General features: G+C 39.5%; 1 protein-coding gene across 1 annotated transcript in view; it reads left to right on the top strand.

Moving 5' to 3' along the window:
- The window catches only part of LOC145991083 (succinyl-CoA:acetate/propanoyl-CoA:succinate CoA transferase-like), an 80,611-nt gene that overhangs the window by 6,395 nt on the left and 54,626 nt on the right, over positions 1-19,590 (top strand). The window lies entirely within an intron of this gene.

Below are 19,590 nucleotides of genomic sequence, written 5' to 3'. Positions count from 1 at the left end.
TGATCGATATCATTAAATTTGGAAAGATTGAAATAACAATTATAGAAATAGTGTTGGACATTTTGTTAGGTATATTTTGGAAACTTGGATTTTTTTGTAAAGAGTCATACTATAAAACTTGAATAATAGAAATAATGAATAAGGATGGCCGTAGGAGGCCAAGATTATTTATCATATTTTTCGAATATCGTATAATCAACATTAAAAAACAAACGATTTCACTTGCAACGTGGGGAGAAATCCACTCTTTGACTTTTTTTTCTTCTTTGTGACGATATTCAATAAATGCACTGCTGGTGCGAAACTGTCACTCTTCACCTTAAGGGATAAATCTCTGCCTCCAGTTACAGACCTATATTCACCCTCATAGCAGTGGCGGCTCGTGGTCTGACTTTATGGGTGTGCACTTCAGACTCGTGTCCAGAAGAAGTGTTATCAACCCTCTCAAATACTCGCACCCGTTTTTGCGTGCATAATGATGCTAAATGTATTGGCAACCCAAGTTATGACCACATTTTATTGAAGATGAGGCTATGAGATAGTTTTATTTCATAAAAAATAACAAAAAATATTATTATTATTATATATAAATTGGAAATACTTCGGTGAATTTTCCGTTGAGAAGAGTGGTGTTATTGGGTATTGATAATTCAACATTTGATAACCTGACAAAATCACTATAAACATAGAAATACCGTTCTACAATATTCAATATTATTGTCGATTTTGAAAATAATTAGGGAAAAATTTCTCCTTCGCTCCACTGATAATAGTGAACAAGAATAATAACATTTGCATACATCAAACAAGCAGGGCAAGGCGATTATCCGGGGCACCGACCTCGTAGGGTCGCCAAACCGAGGATCCTCCTTGATTCGAGGCAAATCCTAATCGTGGCTATTTGTTTCTTTGTTTGAATTTATTTTGTAGCTCCACTTTATGCACAGAAAAGCAAATAGAGGTGACCTACAGTCTAAAGTGGGATCCGAACCACTATGTGCCTCCACCGTGTCTGTGGCTATTTGTTTTCAAAAGAGTTGGATTTATTGTTGACAAGAATCAATTGAAGTTACTGCTGAATAACTTAATAAGTATATTGCAAAATCATGAAGCAATTTAAGCTAAGAGATTTTTGTTGTTTTGATGTAATTATGTAGGTATTAAATAAACACATACCTATATACAATAAACGTGTTGTTTAACAGTATTAAAGAATTTTTAAAATAAGGCTATTATTTTTCATCATTAAAACCGTAAATATATAACATGGTTATGATTTATATTGGAGAAATGTGGCAAATAGGGGGCGACAAAATTTCAGATCGCCCGGTTGAAAATTTTATCTCTAGCCACTCCTGTAAACAAAGTACAGCAGAACCAACGACCGCATGCAGAAAATCAGTTGTAATCTATCTAGCTGTTGTTTACTTCTAATGACCGACAGAAGCAAGCGAAATCAAGAGAATAATAAATATTGAAGAAAATAACAGAACTTACTCAGTCCACTCCACACTGCCCTCTTCGTACTTCAAACTTTTCCTTTCCGCTGTATCCGTATTATCACTGCAGTCGCTGCACGGTTTGTGGCTAACTTCCTTCCAAAAATTCAACAACGTTAAATATTAACGTCCATGCTTTCGCTATGTACAGTTATTCCTTTCATTATGAAAGCAAACACTTTCCACTGAAACAGGAACGAGCTTTGACAGATTTATTTGGGTGTGCACGTGCGAATAGGCAGAAGCCGCTACTGCCTCATAGTTGCGATTAGCCTGAAGATGCAGAAAATTGACATGGGATATGAAAAGTAGAAATACGAACCTGGAAGCAAGCCAAATTTGGGAAATGTGCTGGTTGCGTCGGAGTAAGGTGATTATGATTGATTTGGTATGTTTTATTTCGCTTTTGTGCCACTTTTTTTTGACTGATCGTGAAGATGAGGATCAGTAATGATGATATTAAATTGATCATACACTTACAAATTATACAAGGATCCAGACCGGTATTTGAACCAGGGACACCTAACGTCGTAGCGCGCTGTGTTAACCATTCGCCCACGGAGGTCGGCAAGCAATATGATTGCATTGTACTGCTCTTACTGTTTGTAACATGGGAGAACGATTCGATTCGTATGGCAACCTATTTTAAGCGCTGCATTGCATTCCAATTGGCTGAGGTATACCGTATGGCATAGATGCACTGTTCTCTGTGCGTCATTGCACTTGAAAATCCTCCAGCCATATCACGTGTTAATATCCCGCATTTAGCCAAGGTGTCAGAACGTGACATCGTTTGTCTCTTGAATTTTTGGCAATGCCGACTTGCGAACTAAATATACTCAGGATTAAGGTTGTAGGGTCTATGCTTTTAGGGGAGGTGGACATTGTCTCGGGCCAATTGGTTCTCTTCAATGGGAGGGTTTGTCACGAGTGCAAGGGTATAAATAGATATCTGGAGGTCACATGTGAATCCGTTATTGACGTCAGACGGGCGAAATCTTCATAGCTGTGATAAAACTGTTAGAAGCAAAGTTTTATCTACCCTCCCCCTGCTGTTCAGAAATATTGGCAGCACTCTTGGTAGCTGTAACTCAGAGAAGGTCAAGGAAATTTTCTTAGTTTTTTATATTTTTCTCAAAATTTCTCCCTTTGTACACGTTTACTTACTCTGTTTTATTTCTTTTTCTGTTTTCCACCCCTTTTTGCGTTATCCATCTTTATTTTCTCGTTTGTCTTCAGTCTTTTTATTTCCCATCCTTTTATTTCTTTGGTAGCGTCATCGCCTTGTAATCAAGGGGTCCCGGGTTCGATACCCGGTGGAGGCACATAGTGCTTCGGATCCCACTTTAAACTGCAGGTCCAGTCCCGATTAGCCTTACTGTGCATAAAGTGGACGAAAAGCACCAAATCAACCAACCAACTTTACTTCTTTCTTTCTTTCGGAGTTTCTTTCTTCCTACTGCTGCTCTGATGACACGTGAACATAACCTTTTCATTTTCACCTCCTCTCAGAAAATTTTCTGTAGGCACCCATGTAGTGCATCAAACTTAACCACTACTTGTTTGGAAGGAATCCTAGGTACGGTAGAAGGACGGACCAGGATATATATCTATTTTACTTAATGTGTAACAGTACAATTGTTCTAATATAAACATTTACATGTTGGTGCGTATGTCACATTTTGCTCAAATTCTCTGCATTTCATTATAATATGTTTTGAGCTATATGAAGGTTTCTGGAACAAGCCATGATTGATTGAATTGGTTTAGTTTATATATTGTATTTCGTGTTTCTGCCACCATTTGGCTAATCGCGAAGATGGGAACGAGTAATGATGTGATGAAACTGATGAAGGGACACTCAGAAAAAACACGTATGCCCAGGCCGGGATTCGAATCCGGGGCACCTGGCGTCGTAGCGCAATGTGATAACTGATAACCACTCCGCCTCGGAGGCTGGGTAGGACGAGGCCTGATTTTTTCGTTAGCGTATCGCATCTACTCGTATGTATGGTCATTTAGTTTGGCATTATCGTGCAAATTTCGCCGCCATCTGTTGGGAAGTGATCAGCGTTGCGCACTACGAAGCCAGATATCCCAGGTTCGAATCCTTGGCCAAGTACGGGTGGTTCATAGTGTTTGTCCTTCAACATTCCTCATCCTCGCGATACCCAAGAGGTAGAAAACGACGCAAATCAATCAAGGATTCATTTGTTTTCAATCTTCGTCACTAATATAGGGGTACAAAGGCGATATAATATAACTCAGAGCATTAATCGATGTGGACTATACTGCATCACAGCCCTTGGGTTTTATATAGTGCAACAACATTATCCTGTTCATAATTGCTTTTAAAATGTTTTTCCAGAAGTTGAACCTTGCTATACGCCAGTTAGAATTTAGGTAAAAATGGCAAAGTAAAAAATGGCAAAGGGAAAAAATGGCAACGGTAAAAATGGCAACGGTAGAAATGGCAAGAATAAAAATATACCTATTACGATTTTACGTGAAAATTGAGAAATTATGTGTCTTGCATTTCACAGTTTGAAATAAAATTTAATATAATTTAATGTCTTTTAACATTAATTTGTTTTTGAATGGAAAGATTTTATTTGATGTTTTCAAAAATAATGCCGTTTATTTCTTTTGGCAGAAGTTACTGCAGCTATAGAATCACATACTAATAAAAGTTAACTTTTGTATATAATTTGAAACATGTGTGATTGATGTAACTTAAGGGGAGTGCAGCATTGAATGGGTTTTCATCTTGACTGAAAACAAGTTTATGCTTTGCGCGCACCTGCTGACCAGTCACACATGTTTGTTACTAGTAGGACTTCAAGTCAGCCCTTATCTAACCCCCTCCCACTAAGAGGGACGAACTTGTTTACTTTTTTCAAATGAAAATTGTTAAATCTTGGAAAGCTGGAGATAAGCTCTTCTTTCTACAACAGTCTGATCTGAAGAATGTTATAAGGTGGAGGAACAATTTCAAGTGTCGAGGAATTCTAAAAACAAAATTATTGAAACAAAATCCTGTGTGTTCCTATGACCATAATCATTCGCCTGAATATGATGCTGTGAAGGTTTAAGAAATTCAAAATATTAACCCTCCCTTCATATGAAATGTCACTATGCGAGAAAAAATATTGCGCTACGAAGTTCAATAGAATATACATATAACACCCGAAATAATGAGCTTCTAAGGCCATACTTCACAACACGTTGACTGCCATGAGACCCAAAAGTGGGTCTCAAGTATCGTCATTCATGAAGCCGTGAAACCCACTTGTGTGTCTCACCTCAGCAATTGCTTCAGGCCGCGATACCCCCTTTATGGGTTTCACTTGTCATTTGCTAACATGCTCAAAGATATTGTTTTGGCTCCAGAATGTTACACTATACTCGTAGCCTGGCCCTAGATAGCAACAGGCGATTACAACAATGGCGTACAAATGGCCGTAACATTGTAGTAATAAACCTAGTGCTCTCTGATTATTTACGATGACTTTATTTTGTTGATTTTCAATACAACAGGCCATATTAAAAAATGCATCGTTATTTGACATTTGTTGTATTTCAGGCAAGAATTAAACAAAGAAGGAGAAAAATAAAGGAAGAAGAAGAAATTAAGACTATATTCAGTGTGATTGAACGCGTAGGTTGCATTTCGTGCAATATTTTATGGAAGAAGCACTTCTGTTGTATGTTCTGTTGACGATGTATGACCAAGAAACAGAAAATATGCGTGCAACTTGACGAGCTTGATAGTTCAAGTGATTGAAGTTCGTTATTTGAAGAAACGAAGTCATTTACAAAAAAAAGTGAGACACAGAAATGGGTCTGATGGCCTTCTGATCAAAATTCTCTTCTCCAGGCCACGATACCCAAAACTGGGTCTCAAATTTAAATTGAATTTTCAACGGTTTTTTGGATTGTTTTGAAATTTCTTGTGCTTCACAGATCTAATTACACCAACTTGATCCATTTTCACATTTTTTTTTACTTGGCCCCACGATGTCATTCAGACAATCTGGCCTTGGCAGTCATTAACATTAGTTCAAGAGGAGCCCGAACATATGGCAATTAAAATATTCAATAACCTACCAAATGATATTAAAGCAGGAAATATGACAAGTTTCAAAAACAAATTTTTTAAAAAAACTATTAGTTAATAACGAATATTATAGAGTAAAATGTAAATTATAGAAATTTTGTAAGTATATTTTTTATCTGAACTGTACTGAACCCTCCAAATACCAATGTATATGGTTTATATGGAGTAATGCAATTCAAATTCAAACATCCTACAGAGTAAAGACTGTAGGCTTTATTGTGGTAGCTAAGCAGGTGCATCCAGCAAGAAAATGAAGCAATGGTAGCGATCATTCTGCACGCTGAGAGAGGACAACTGCCAAAGAAGAAAACTTGCCATTTTCACTTTGGCCATTTCTTCCGTTTGCCATTTTTACTTTTGCCATTTTTTCCGTTTGCCATTTTTACCTTTGCCATTTTTTCCGTTTACCATTTTTACTTGGCCATTTTTTCCATTGCCATTTTTTCCTTTGCCATTTTTACCGGACACCGTCAGTTAGCAACAGTGTTCCCCATTCGTAATTTACCATTTTCCCCGTTTTGGATTTATTATCCATCTGAACAGTGAGAGAGAGGTGTTTGGCGACTAGTCTGTGCAGCAGTTGCGTCCTTGAGGCACACCCAAAAGCCACTCGTCCACGTTGCGGCTGTGTATGGTGACGTTATTGCCAAGTGCCGTGTTACCAAGCGGCATATGGCCCCAACCGTGGCTGATAAACAGCCGCTTGGAGTTAAAGAATCAGCCGTGCTGCTCTGAGTCATATCCTTGTCTCGGATACCAAACATTCCACATGGGAAACTTCCATTTGTCTTGGCAATATCTGTTTACCATGCATGACACGATTATTAAGGAATTCGCAGATTATTAAGTTCGGTGGGACGGAGTATCTGAAATGGAACTTAATTTTCATCCTCTGTCGAGCAACACGCACGTCTAGGGTTATTAAGGATAATAAGAAAATTAGTGCAAGGAAGAACTATCCATAAACCGGAATAAATAGAGAAGTTAATCAGATGAAAGAAACTGGAGACAGGCAGAATCCTTGACTACAGTTCAACCAAGATGAGAAAATCCAAGGGAAACGCGTGAACCAAAGAGAACAGTCATTTGTTTTCTCCTCTCGTTTCCCCTGCGCTTGTGCTCACGTGTTCCCATATATATATATATATATATATATATATATATATCTTCCCTCCCTTAACTTCGTTTTCGAACCAAAGTTAAATATTACGCCCTTATTTTCCTCGAAGATGATACGAACACTTGGCACTTCATAATCCCGGGGACGATTTTTTGTGAACTTATACAACAAGCATTCGAGTCCACCAAATGTTTTCCTGGTAGAGGAATAAAAAAATACCCACCGAGTCTTGATTTTTGCTTTGTGACTTTCTTGGTTCAAATAAATATTAAGTGATGGTTGCCGATCCCCCCCCCCCAGAAAAATCAACTCTTAATGTTTGCCCCAGAAATTTATATCTGCATTGTATGACGCAAATACAGTATTTTGTGCACACACACGCCTAAAATTCATGTATATCGTTCCCAACAGAAAAAATCACCGACATTTGCAATTTGCTTCACTACATACAAAGGAAAAATATGTGATTACGTAAGAATCCGTGCCTTGGTTATTATGTATGGCTACAATTGAGTGCAGATAGCTGGCGGTTGCAACACTGGAGTGCGAAGCCTCACATAGCTTTACACCCTCCTTGCATTCCTGTTCTTGCTCATTACATTTTTCAAAAATCCCAATTAAAAACGATCAGGTATTAGAACAGCGTAGAGGTGCTCTACGAAATGGCGAGTTTTTACACTGCGCATTTCCCCATGTTTTGTAGTGTGATTGCATTGGCTGAAGGTGGAGATGAGTTGAGATATGCGGGACAAAATTGCGTAATTCCTCCATAACTGTTTATGTAAGTGGCACGCAAATGCTTTTCTTCTCTCCCTCTTCTGTTAATGAGGCGTGAGCATGTACAATGGCTACAATGTTCATGCTCATGTAATACGTACGTTTGTGAGATGCTGCCGTTGATTCAAATGGCACGCGGAAGAAAGGCAGACGTGCACAAAACAAGGAAGGAAATAAGAAAAATATGATTTGTGGACTGAGGTGTGACAACACACACACATATATATGGTTTCCTGTGCTAGTGCTTTTTCAGGATATGCCTCTAATTTGAGCTCCACACTAATATCTACATACTAAACGCTGCAGTATCTTTAGAATTTTCGTAAGAGAACCTTTGCATGTATTACTACAGGCGGAAGTCGAGCTATGTTCTGATATCCACTGACATGGCAGATGTTCGCGGCAAGTCGTTACTGATCCAGCTTAGTTAACCCCTTACGAGCGAATTTCTTATACGTAACTGGTTTATTTTGTGATTTTATTGCGATTTACAAATTAATATATCCCAGGTGTTATTACAGGCATTCTGACCTGTTTTTTGTTCTTAAAGTGCAGTGGTTCCAAAGGAAATACATTTTGTATGGGATTGATATTAATGACCGATAGCGGTTTGCGGATACAAATATCTTCTGTGCAGGAAATTCATTGTGTATACACTAAACTATTCTGAAATTTTGCAATGTGGAAAAACTTCAAAGTGCTAGCATTTTTTGTTCTCAATTTCCGATAACATGGAGAATGGTCTTTGTTTTCGTTTCCTTTCAGTCTGCCAGTGATGTGGCTTTTTACATCTTACGGTATCTTCGGAGCGTCGTTAAATATAGGGGCAATGACATTTTTGACGTGTCTCATTCTGAGCGTGGTTCTTGAGAAAGCAGCTCATCCACACTGATGCATGTTTTTGCTCATGAAATGTAGGATCAAAGGCTCAGGTATAACAGTTGAGAATGTACTAATTTAATGTTGTTTCCGAATGTAGTGTGTTTGTAAATCCTAACTTCAATGATGGGAAGAATGTGCACCGGGACTTATTCACCTACGCAAACATGCCAGGTGTGGTAGCAATATCGTTCTCCGTAACATATAGATAGCGATAGCAGCCAATGGGATTTTTCGTACCACACACTGTCTGGGGCATCAGAAGGCGCGAGTTCCGGTAGAGAAGGGGAGAGAACTAGTGGGCGGAGCAAAGCAGTGCAAAGTTCTGCTAGCTGCAGCCGCATTTTCCCCTCAATGCACTCACTTTTCCTCTCACGCGTTCTTTGGACGATTCATCCTCGTGTAGAGGACTCGTTTTCGTTCGCTTGCTCAACAGACTCCTGGAACAGAAAGTATTCATTGTTTTGCATTCGTAACACACTGTGTCAGAAATCTGTGGAACAAGGCCGCACATAACCGCAGAGAAGGTGAAAGAGCGAGTTTACGGAGCGAAGCAAACAGCTGGTGGTTGCAGCCACGTTTTCTCCTTGAATGGACGGACTCGTGCGTTCATTGCTCGAGCCCTCTCGAGTCACTACTCGTTGGGTTCCTCCAGAGTTTCCCGGGACAATGTGTGGATAGAGCGCACTTTTATGGAATTGCATAGATTGTTCAGGATCTGTCGTCACAGTCTCCTGAGTCTAGGCAACCAGTTCAGTTTTTCTGTAGTTCTAGGTTGGGAACATTTAAGGGCTTGTTACTTCGACTGTTAAGTTACTAGTTTTCAAATTGAAGCTGTAACCGATGGTTATTGTGGGTTCCAAGCTTTGTTACTGTGAGGGTGTACTATTTCAGCAGCAACATTTACGTTAACGATTGTCTTCGAGATTGACCTAAATAGGCAGGATAGAACGCCTAAACTGAGCGACACCTGATTCTCTGTAATTTCCCATCGTCAGTTTGATTCTACGCCACCTTTTGGGTGCTTGAGAAACAGCCACGTGCGTTGACACAGTGGTCGATATCAGGAACCAATCCGGTTGTTTCTAGTATGCAATTCGACAAAACAAGTCGTCGATCCATGTATTCGGTTATTTATTACCTAGGCTACGATAGAGGTGCGATTTCGTTGCTTGTTGATACGCTTCCTTGTTATAAACTTGAGCATTTCTTTTGTTGAAGGTAATTTTCATTCACACGACAGACTAAGAATAACGTAATGGGTCGTAAAGAGAGGTAAAAGGGTAGTGTAAGAAATTTCGCAATAGATTTACATGGAAATAAATGAGGCAAGGAATGACTTTGCATTTTTTATTTTGGATCGTTTCTTTCTGACACGATGAGGATGCCCGGGCCTGAAATCGAACCCGGAACTTTTGTGGTGAAACTTAAAATCTGCCACTTCACACACTCAGTCAAGACGATTTTAAACAAATGCTTCCCTAGAACTGAATTTATGAGTCTTTTTGATATAGAACGCATAGAAGTTGAAATTCAAAGCAAACTGGCCGACCTCCGTGGCGTAGCGGTTAGCACAGCGCGCTAAGATGCCGGGGGTCCCTGGTTCGAATCGCCACCTGGGCATGAGTGTTCTACTTTGCTGTCCCTTAATCAATTTCGTCGTATCATTATTATCTTATATTAATATTAATATAATATATTAATTAATATAATATTATATTAATATCATCATCTTTATCTTCGCGATCTGCTTTCTCCTCTTCTCTGTATTTCTCATGTTCTCTCGTCTTTGTATATTCTTTTCTAGCCAAAGGTGACAGAAAAGCAAATCATTCATAGCAAATTCATTTTGATTAATTTACTTTCTGAAGAGGAAATTATCTTATATTTAGTTCATATTATGTCAAAAATTAACCATATTATTATTATACTTTTGTGACGGAATATAATCGAATGTTCTGGGTTCGAGTCTTGTCTAGGCCATCGGTATTCCTTTGCGAGTATACATCATGCTCGCTATTAGCCACAAATGGCAGATACGTTATGCAACTTTAGAGATTGCTCAGTGTTCTCATGATTTTTTACAGCTCTAATTCATATTAGAACAATTATTAGTCTCTTCGTAGAGATGTAGGTTGATGACCCTCGGGAGTAAAGGCGTGAAAAAAGAAGAATATTGAATTTTTGAAATTCATATTGAAAGCGTGATAAAATGCCCGATGCACACTTGATTCGCATTTCGTGACCGAGCTGAAGTATTGTTTCCGAGCAGTTCCTGCTTCGTATTACGTTCAACCTAGAAGTTATGCAACGCAGGCAGAAGTCAAGGGCAAAACCATTTCCTGTCAGATCGTAAGACTTGTTTCCTCGTTCCCAGGTAGGCCGGTTATGCTGATGGGAACAGGTTGTTGCCAACGTCTTGCCTTCGAAGCGCTGGGTTTGTGTAATACCATCGTGCTGTGGAGTAATTGTCAACATATTAGAGTAAAAGCATAAAGGTGCTTTGCCTCGGGTATACAGGGCAGGGCAGCTTCAGTATATTCTTGATCTGTCCAGAAACCTTGCCTACCCCCTTTTTAATTTGTATTTTTTACCTTGCCCCTTTCTTTTGGCATTAGCATCCCATCCTGTAGTTTCCTGCTAACTCTGGGGTCTTCCGCATTGGTAATGTTGTTGCGTTGTAATGAATGGGTCCCGGGTTGATTCCCGGTGGAGGCACATGTGGTTCGGATCCTACTTTAAACTGTAGGCTCAGTTCCGATTAACCTATCCGTGCAAGAACTCAACCTCAAAGAAACTCAAATCCTGTTTATTCTGTATGCTTGTGCGTATTCCAATATTCTTTTGGGCGCCTTTATTATCTGCTATCAATGCCTGCCTCTTTTGCAGAATATATGCAATTGAGTGGTATTTTCTTCTTAGATGTTTACTTCTCAGTTGTTTTAGTTTGCTTACTCAATTCTTATTGATTATTTCTTTACTGCTTTTTGTCTCCTGTGTTGTTTCATTTTTCATCTATTTCTTCTACTCTTTTGAGTTCTTTCTCTTTCTGGCTACCTGTCACGGTCATCCCCCATGCCCTTTCTCCTCTTCCACCACCTCTCAATCGCAACTATTGTCTCTATCTTATGATGAACCGTCAGTTTTACATGTGAGAGACTGTTTCCTAGTGTGCGCGTATGGTGACGCAGAGACAAGTAGTACAGTATCCCCCTCAACGTTACCTGAACCCCCCTGTGCCCCAATTTAAATTTGTATGACAAGTTTTAAAAGTTATGGTTGAATGAGTTTTATTTTATTTTAGTGGCACTGGACGCTTCCCCAATCCCACATTACCTTCAAGAGCACTCAGTTTCAGAATCTGCGTGCTTCTATTACGTTATTCAGGCCCCCCTCTATTTTTATGACGTACGTTCAATAATTTTCTGTAGGAGGTTTCGAGAAATCGATAACATATCCATGGACGTCCGCAGGAATTTTTCCAGGGAGTGGCAAATTTTCCCCCCAAATAGTGTTGTTCCCTTAAAAAAAAATTGTTGCAATTTGAATTTATGGTGTTCATGCAATAATTAACACATATTATTGTGACTAAAATGAAATTGTGTGTGTGAAATACATAATTTTTGGTTGACTTTCATTTTCCAAGGGGGGGGGGGCCTTCCGGACGCCCATGAACATATCTGAAACGAGTAAAGCTAGAGGTACGTCCTTCTGGATCTTTTAGAAAGGCGAAGAAATTGAAACGTCCACTCGTTTCGAGTGGAAGCACCCAGATGGCGCAAAATTTGTAAAAATCTAATCTCTCTCTATCTCTGCCTGCTCAAGCGTTTGTATTTCTATGTATAAATAGTTATGTCCCACCAGTCGAAAACGTTCATGTGAGTACCTTCAGGACACTTCTTGACATACATACATACGCAAGCTAGTGGTGTCCCCCGTAGCGTCCCAGTGATTGCTTTTATGCCACACATGTTTGCACGACGCGAAATGAACGTTAATATTTGCCCCTTATGTGTTGAACTTTGCATGCGGCAGAGTTCATTAACAGCCATATCTTATCAGCGTTGGCATTTTGACACAGAAGCATATGGGCTATAGTGCACAAAGCAAAAGCTAACGTCCTACCGACAGCTGTTATTTTCCCAGTCCGCAGTGTTTTAGGTCTCTTCTGATAACTTTGACGTCCTGATCGAAGTTCATGGTCTTTATAGGTTGGGACCATACTGTACACCTCGAGGGCTCAGGATTTTAGCATCAGTGGCGTATGTCTGTTGAACCGCCCCACGTCCAAAGTGTTATTTTTATCAATCATGTGGACTTAAATTTTCCTATTTTGAAATGAACGTTTTTATCGGAATAGATAACAAATAATTGACTATCATCTGGAGCCTTTTGTAGAATATTCGCGTATATAGTTCTATGAAAGAGTTGTCTGATTTTTGAGGTTTCAAGTTCAACAAAGAATATCACATTTTGTGTTTATGATTGTTCTTTGTATTTCAAAAAGCTTTCCGTATCGAGATGGGCAAAAGTTGTAATGGCCACTCACCCAATCTGTCCTCAGTGGGAGCGGGGGAATAAAGGCGGCCATAGCGTGGTGCTGATTACATCACCTCCAGACACTCGTATGTGCCTTTATCTATACCCATGTGTGTGTATATATATATATTGCAGATTATTAATGGCCTTATATTTACAAAACTATTCACGAACAAGCAGTTGTACAAGCATTTCGCTCCAACGGTGACTCGGTTAACGCGTCTCCCCATGCTGTTATTACATATAAATATGTAATCAATTGTATACCAAACACCTGAGTCTCCCATACATTCTTTTTAAGTGTGCGTTTCCAGTTTCACGTCACATTTCACACCAATTTCAGAACTAGCGAAGATGTATTCAATCAGAAGTGTGTTGGAAATCAGCGGCGCCTGCATTTCAACTGTTGCTACTAATCGAAGAGCCAGGTAGTCCATAATTATACCCAATGTCCTTGGTAATTAACGTTGTTAACAGTCCATACGTTGCGTGTTCGAAATGTACCTTATGGTCGGCTAGAAGAACTGATACTTTCGACATATGTTGGTTCTGTGCCTTTCAATCATTGGTCGTAGAACAGCACTTCTCTTGAATTTGTCTTTTGTAAGCGCAGTTAGTTGCTCCAGTTGGGAATCTAATCTGGTGTTCTCTGATTACACTGTAGGGAGGATATTCGTTGGAATTATCGACTTTTATTTTACAATTGGTGCATTCCATTTAAAATCCGGCAGGTGAGGTGCATGACCATCACAGATTAGACAAGAAAAAGGTCACTTGTTACAGGTTGTATTTCGCTATCAGAGAGTAGTAGGAAAACTAAATTTTATAAAAGTTTTTTATTTTTAAAAAAAAGTCCTATTTAATTCCGCAGTTCTTGTGGGGCGATGATGGGTTAGTTTTTCGTACAATTTTTAAAGAAGCTTTACTTGAGATAAAATGGGCCAGTTCCTTTGTGAACTTTTATTTTCAGTACTTTGCCAAAAGATGACAATATATGCGATTCCACGCATTTGTCACATAACCAAGAAGGCATTTATAATCACGGCAAACGGAATATATTAGTTTTCTCCCACACTTTATACTACAACTTTCACCATGAGCTTTGATACCTATACGATGAGCCTTTTCTGAATATTAATGGGAGATGCAGATAGAACCCTTGTCCTGTTTAATGCTAAACCCTTATGGCACGCTCGATTAATGCCTGCTAACTGCCCCTTTTATACTTGCTGTCTTCCAATTGGAATTGGGCCTTGTGGCGCCCATTGTGGGGTGTTTCAATACTCACGCAACTAAAACTGATCGCTGTACGATACACACACACACACTATTTTCTGCTTTGTGGATACTCATTAATTTAGATATTTTGTAATATTCTACTTTTGGTTGCCAGCTTACTCCACACAAGAAATTCTAGAAGTGAATGTTTTTCCTGAAGGAAGATAAATTACTGCACGGCTAGTGACTGGAGCCATGCGGAAGGTCCTTTCAATCCTACGTGAAACTGAACCAGAGGCACTCCAAGAACGACTCGAGATGATGGCGGCTCGTTTCTGATTGGGCAAATGCTGCTACGGATGCTTATGATTTAATTTTGTTGTTCTTGGTTTGTAAATTTGCAGTGAATTCCATGTAAAGTTGTTTTTTTCGGAGGCAAAATATGGTTGACACACTCCGACTCGTGAAGTGTTGACGCCTTTGAACTGGACTGTGGTTTTTAGAGGCATTTAATGTCGGTTGGCAACACTGGTGACCCAGGATTTTGTTTGCAGATCCAGACAATATGTTTCACTCACAAATACATGGGCAAATACCAGTCAGTAATTTAATTCCAACTGATAATGCACCAATGTACACAATTAGGTGGCAAGTTGGCAGTACAGGACGGTTGACTGTGAACACGCGTCCCGGTATCCAGATTCATTCAGTGAGATGATCTCTAGACTGGCTATATTTTCCCGAATGTTGGGTACTATAAAGACGAGCAAAGATGTAAGAACTAGTAACCTTGTGCAAAGTTCTCCACATGATCATACCAGTGGGCAGATAACATTCAGTATCTATTACACAATGCAAAGCTTATCTGTTGGTTGTTGACTTTTTACCTCGTGGCGACGTGGTAGATGTGTTACTGTATGATTATCGCATTGTGTAAATGATTGCATAAATAACTAGATTACATCTTTAGAATTTTTTGCATCGATTCAGACATTTATGCAAGGTCTATTTTCTATTCACTTCACCATGTTTACCTTTTCCCCCACCCAGACAAGTAGTTCTTTCATTTTCTATTTAAAATATGTCCCATATCGTTGTTTTGGAACGACAGAGAGAAAGGATCGAATGGAAGTTAGAATTTGTTATGGGCAGTTGTGGTTCATGCTTTTTTCCACTTTCCTTAGTCTTAACACTGATATTCTTACCTCCCTTTCTTCAAACGTTGTCTTTCCACACAAATTCTTACTTCCTTTTCTTCAAACGTTGTCTTTCCACACAAATTCTTATCTTCTTTTCGTCAAACGTTGTCTTTCCACGGAAATTCTAACCTGCCTTTGTTGAAGTTTTGTCTTTCCACGGAAATTCTAACCTGCCTTTGTTGAAGCGTTGTCTTTCCACTAAAATTCTTCCTCCTTTTCTTCAAACGTTGTCTTTCCACAGAAATTCTTGCCTTCTTTTCTTGAAGCTTTGTCTTTCCACGGAAATTCTAACCTGCCTTTCTTGAAGCTTTGTCTTTCCACGGAAATTCTTCCTCCTTTTCTTCAAACGTTCTTTTTCCTCAAATTTTCCCTTCTTTTTACAAACGTTGTCTTTCCACTGATATTGCCTAATTTTTTCAAGCGTACATTTTACTTTTTCGATGCACAAGCCTTCTTATGGTATGTCACGCCAATACAATGATCGTATTTATTATCTCTTTTCTTCAACTATTGACAAACAACGACGGCGAGAATGACTTATTAATTAAATTCAGACGTTCACAGAGGAAAACCTATTTCCACGTTGGGACTCGAACCTGCAACCTTCAGTGAAATAGACGAAACAATAATTGAAAGTTATTGTTGCTGTGAGTGTTCCTCAAGAACAGAATAATTCCAAACGTGGTCAACAAGTGATCCCTGGTTCGATTCCCAGTCACTTTCCATTTACAAGCCCAGTGCAGTAAGTATAAATTTGTGCATTTGCAGACTGGTAGCTTGGAAGAAGTCCCAATGCTTCACTTGGCCATTTGCCATCGTTTCGCTACTTCGTAGCCTCGTCGTGAATATTGCATTCCTGGCCCTTCGTGTCGGTGATCAATGCATTATTCATGCGTCTGTGCCCTCTTCGCTCTTTCCTTGAATGAATTGTGTAGTCTTTGTCACTGCAGAAGTTAGGTGGAAACTGTTGGAAGGACTCAACCAGTTCATGCTCTTGCTTGCAGTCACAGTGTTTCAGTTATTTCATCCTGTTGGAAACTATTGCTTTTGGAATCAATTTTTGTGTTAATCTTCGAATATTACTTTGATTGTAATGTAAGATGTTCCAACACCTCACCTCTCCAATGTATGTTAACTTGGTGAAGTCAACTCTCGTCAACAGTTTTGCTGCTGTTCCGCGTGTAGAGTGATATCACGACAAAGATCCAGTAAGCACTAGTTTTTATTTTCCTGATCAGCCAGCTTGCCTTGTGCGGAAGCAAGAGCGCCTTAGTGTCGTAAAATAAAGCAAACACATTTAGCCGAGAAATTAATTAAATGTAACTCTTTATTTGGTCTTAATTTGAAACTTGAGAATTTGTAATGTTGACCTTACAATGTCTAGTACTAAATGTACGCCAAGATTGACGTATGGAGTTAGAACAGTTTGGTTTCAGGAAGGAGAAAGTACAAGAGATGCAACTGGATTACTGTGAACAGTTGTCGATAGATATCTAGAGAAAGGAAGGGAAGTATTTATAGTATGTGTGGATCTCGTGGGAGCATTTGATAGAGTGAATTGGATGAAACTTGCAGAGATACTAAGAAGGATGAAGACTCTTTGAGTAGTCTTTAAGAAACAACGAATTAAAGTGAGAATAGGAGAAGAAATGACAGAGGGAAAGGAGTACGACTTGGATGCTGCCTGTCATCTACATCTACTTAGAAGGATTAGTAAAGAACTGTTTCCATAATAAGGGTGGTTAATACGAGGGAGAAGAATACAGTGTATAAGATTTGCGGACGGCATGGCCTTGTTAGCAGAAGACGAAAGGACGGCGAACATAATAGAGGATGCCAACTGGGACACTTGCCTTCAACAAGACACACTGGGAGGAATGGTTAACGGGGAAGGATCATACGCTGACGTAAAGCGTAAGGCGCAAGATTAAAAAGCCCGCCTCTTAAGGCAGAGAACGATGAAACTGATTGAAGCTCAGTTTAACCTTTATCGGTATAACATGATATCCTGTGCAAGTTCGGGCTCAACTTCAAGGGCGATGGGCTTCGTTATAGTCCCCAGCCTAAACAATCGTCTCTCAACACTCTTCGGAAACGGCCTCCTCTGGAACCCCTTCATGCCAGCTCCCCTCGCCTTCCGGTTTCTCGGCGTCCCCCTTGGTACCCAATTCATCTGACATCCCTGATGTAAACCGAACACCCCCAGAGGCTCACTGTGGCGACTGTGAAAGACCAAGGCCAGTGAAACCCTTATTCGCCGTATTGGGGTAGTATAGTGGATACTTTGTTGCTATTTTGTATTTGGTATCGGTGAAGGACACGGAAAGACAGTAACAAATAAGTTTTTTTTTCAAAAATCACAATACGGGAATTTTTGTCCAAATTAATATTGGACAACACGATACACGTACATTGTGTGTGTGTGTATTAAATTAGAGATATCTAAAGTACACTTTCTTTCATGGACTTTATTCCAATGCACCTTATTTACATACTTCCTTACAGCAGAGTTGTTCCTCATTTATGCGCATATAGTCTAATCGGGACTGCATCTGCAGTTTTAAAATAGAATCCCAACAACAATGTTCCTCCACCCCTTATCGAAGCGAGGACCCCTTGATTACAAGGCGACAACTTTACCACTACGCCATCGGGAAGGCTCGGCATTTCTTATTGCCTGTTAGTATAGAGGATGTCGATACGATTATTCATAGAAAGAAACCCAGTATCACACGACTGGTTCAGATTTGACTGCTCATAAAGTGAAATTTCAAATAATGTACCATCTGTGTCCACTAGAACGCATTAATTGTGGCATCCCCCCCGTCAAAGTGGAAAGAATAAATGTAGGCGGTTGGCATGGTACTTATGTGGAACAGACGATAAATATACAGCCAAGATCTGGATCAACAATGCATAAACTGGTAGATAAGATTGTAAATTTGGATCACCTTGGCATGGTCTCAATTTATTACTATCCACCTTCGCTCTATCTATAGGATGACAACGATAAGGGTGAAACTTTATGATAGCGTTATCGAGTACTCTTCAGCCGTACCTGGATGTCCATGCATAAAGCGGTTCAGAAGACAAGGGGGGGGGGGGGTAAAGGCGGCCGGATCCGGGTGCTCTATTAAATAGCTTAAATCTAAGAAACAAGTTGCTAGACTATAAAGTTTCCTTTTTAGAAAAAGAAATAAGAGCAGATATATCCTTACATTCTTATTTTTGTCTTTCCTTGAATTCATTCTTTCGAGATACGTTACATAATACATAAAAGAAGTGCTAGATATAGTGCATTACAACAAAATGTCGCCCACTTCAGTGTTTCTTAAACAGTGGCCCACAAGGCGTATTTGAAAGACCCGCCATCTCATCATCGCAAGTATAATTTTGCATCGGAGGAAGTCAGCCGGTTCTCATAAGTACTCCCCCCTTTTTTTTTTTGCCAGATCAAGTCTTCCAAGGGTCGGAATAATAAACAAATAAATCAAATGTGGTAATAAACCTTCATGAACTTTTCTGAGATCATTTGGTAACATTATCGACATACAGGAACAGGCAAAGCAATGATGACAAACATGGTTACTCCACATAACCTCCTGTGTGTACTGCAATTCCATTAAGAAACCAAATCATAGAAGCATCTACGTGAAGTGCGCAATGATGCCATTGCCGTAGCATCAAGATACTCTCTGTGGATCCGAAAATATAATAATCGTCCAGTAGTTGTTCAATTGTGTAAGAGGGGCGTTCGTATGTGGTTCACAATTTAAGATCTGTCGTTATTGTGTTGCTAAGTGGCTCATTGACACTACAAGTTCCGCCGTACTTATTTTTTTTTTTTGAGCTTTCAAACTTTAGCGACAAGCCACGTGTGCATCTCCAGACTGAAAAAATGTAACATTCACGACCATCAGAGCGAGGCATTACGATGAGAAAACCGCCCGCGACAAGCGACTCGTACAATACGAAAGGTTGCATTAATTTCTGAATGTTCGTTTCAAGTGACACGTGTCGCTTCGATCTCAAAGTTTTCTCACTGCTTGACGAAGCCCTCCACAAATACACATGGCGGCCTCTGGTGACGAGTTTAGTAAACACAATCTTACCTTCTTCTGGGACAGAATATTAAGTGTATTTCTACCTTAGATTTTGATTCACTATCGTATTTACGATTATGTTAACAAAATATTTGTTTTTTGTCTTTATAACATTTCGTTATTAAATATGGTTTATTAT

The sequence above is a fragment of the Lepisma saccharinum genome, chromosome 8 (genome assembly GCF_977018435.1).
Source record: "Lepisma saccharinum chromosome 8, izLepSacc3.1, whole genome shotgun sequence".
Classification (NCBI taxonomy): domain Eukaryota; kingdom Metazoa; phylum Arthropoda; class Insecta; order Zygentoma; family Lepismatidae; genus Lepisma; species Lepisma saccharinum.
Note: the sequence above shows the minus strand (reverse complement) of the source record. Positions and strands in the feature narration are given on the sequence as shown.